The sequence below is a fragment of the Somniosus microcephalus genome, chromosome 4 (genome assembly GCF_052327205.1).
Source record: "Somniosus microcephalus isolate GS21.2 chromosome 4, FLI_Smic_1.0, whole genome shotgun sequence".
Lineage (NCBI taxonomy): Eukaryota > Metazoa > Chordata > Chondrichthyes > Squaliformes > Somniosidae > Somniosus > Somniosus microcephalus.
The window spans coordinates 1,296,945-1,298,919 of record NC_140990.1 but is presented as its reverse complement, the minus strand read 5'-3'; the positions used below and the strand labels follow the sequence as shown (position 1 = coordinate 1,298,919).

Genomic DNA, 1,975 nt, shown 5'->3' with positions numbered 1-1,975 from the left:
GTGTGGAAACACTATTTTCTATCATGCTAAATGATGATTTAGCATAAATTTCATGAGGCATGCACAGATATCTATCAATAATAGTAATAATACTGATCAATAATGATAATGATAAATAACAATATTAATAATTTCTCCGGCTTTCTATCAGGCTGTTCAGCATCGTCATGATCTTTCTCAGTTCTTGGTCTACAGTCTGTGGTCTAGAGGGGGGTCTTGGGTCAGGTATAAAAGCACGGTTCTGTTGTTGGTTTTGTAATGGGGGGTGGGGGACATTGGTGGTCCTGTTTGGGCTCCCAATGGTAGAGGGGGTGGGAGGGCTGCGTCTTTTGGCAGTGTTTATGAGGTTTCTTGCGAAGACCCACATCCGCTGTTTGAGTGGATGTATTTCGTCATAGAGGTCTCTCTCTGATTGTCTCTGTCTTTGTCCCTGTCTCTTTATCTCTCTCTGCATTTCTCATTTTTCAAGTTCTGCTCACAGATCCATTCTTGCTCTGGCAAACTGTACGTGTAAGTTCCTCGTTATTATAGCGGCGAGTATCCCCGCCTGTCACGTGGGAGACCGGATTCAATTCCCCAACAAGAAGGGTGCTTTTAACATTCCAAATTGTAAACCTTTGGGCAACCCCTTAAAATCCTCCTTGGAAAAGTACGACAGAAAATAAATCACTAAAATAATTTTACAAGATTTACTGCCATATGAAGAACTGTATAACACCTTCCTGCACCAGTTCCTCATTAGTATAGAGCTCTCTCTCTCTCTCTCTCTCTGTCTCCCTTCTGTGTGGGGCGCGGAGGAGGGAGAGAGTGACAGAGAGAAAGAGATTAACAGGGTTACGGACAAAAAGCGGGGGGTGGGACTGAGCACCACTGCTCTTTCAAAGAGACAGCACAGGCACGGCGGGCCGAATGGCCTCCTTCTGTGCTGTAAGATTCTATGAATCCATGACACTCAGAAAAGCTTATTAAATATGTGACTTACACATAAACATAGAGAGCAGGCACACATGTCTGTGTGTGTGTGTTCGAGTCTTTGTCTCAATCACTGCATAACTACTTCCTCTACCAGGTCCTTGATAGTACAGTGGTGAGGATTCAATTCCCCGACACGTTCTCTCTCTCTCTCTGTCTCACTCACTGTTTCCCGCTCTCTCTCTCTCTCTCTCTCTCTCTCTGTCTGTGTCTGTGTGTCTCTCTCTCTCTGTCTCTCCCCGTGTCTCTCTCACTCTTTGTTTCCCTCTCGTTGCTCACTTCTCCATCTGGGTCTGGTGAATGAGCCCAGGTCTGTCCACAGCGCCATTCTTGCTCTGAGCATCTGCAGTGAACGCCCAGCAGTGACTTTGGTCAGTTTAGTGGAGTATCCCTGCCTGGTGAGCGGGATTCTGCGATGGGGCGAAATGCGTCTTTAAGATGTGAAATAGTAATTAAATTGGTTCGTGTTTAAAAGCGAGGGAGGAACATGGAAGATTAAATAAATGCGAGAGGAGATTGTCTCTTTGAGAATGTTCTTGAGCGGAGGCTTTTCAGGGACTGAGTGCTGTTTTGCTCCAGAGCGATGGATGATTGCAATTTTATCTGAGCAACATTTAACCCATCACCTACCCAGTAGTCGTGGCCGAGTGGTTAAGGCGATGGACTAGAAATCCATTGGGGTTTCCCCGCGCAGGTTCGAATCCTGCCAACTACGGTTCCAGCATTTTTCTTTTTAAAATATAACCAAATTCCTGGAGAACTAATCCTGAATGAGACGATATTAAATCCCATAACTTTGAACACCTCGAGATTTTTCTCGTTTTCATTGATCTGCAAGTGTTCACGAAATTTACGGTCAGAAATAAAACAAAAATTACTGACAGTGTTTCTCTCTACCTGTCTGTCTCTCTCGATGTCTAAGTCACTCTATGTGTGTGTCTGTGTTTGATGTGTGTGTCTGTCTGTGCACATGTGTGTCTGTCTGTGTGTGTCTGCCGGTCAC

At 44.9% G+C, this 1,975-nt stretch overlaps 1 non-coding gene across 1 annotated transcript; it reads left to right on the top strand.

Moving 5' to 3' along the window:
- The first annotated feature begins 1,605 nt into the window (after positions 1-1,605).
- trnas-aga (transfer RNA serine (anticodon AGA)) lies at positions 1,606-1,687 on the top strand. Its single transcript has one exon. It is a non-coding gene; the product is annotated as a tRNA-Ser (tRNA).
- Positions 1,688-1,975: the final 288 nt, after the last annotated feature.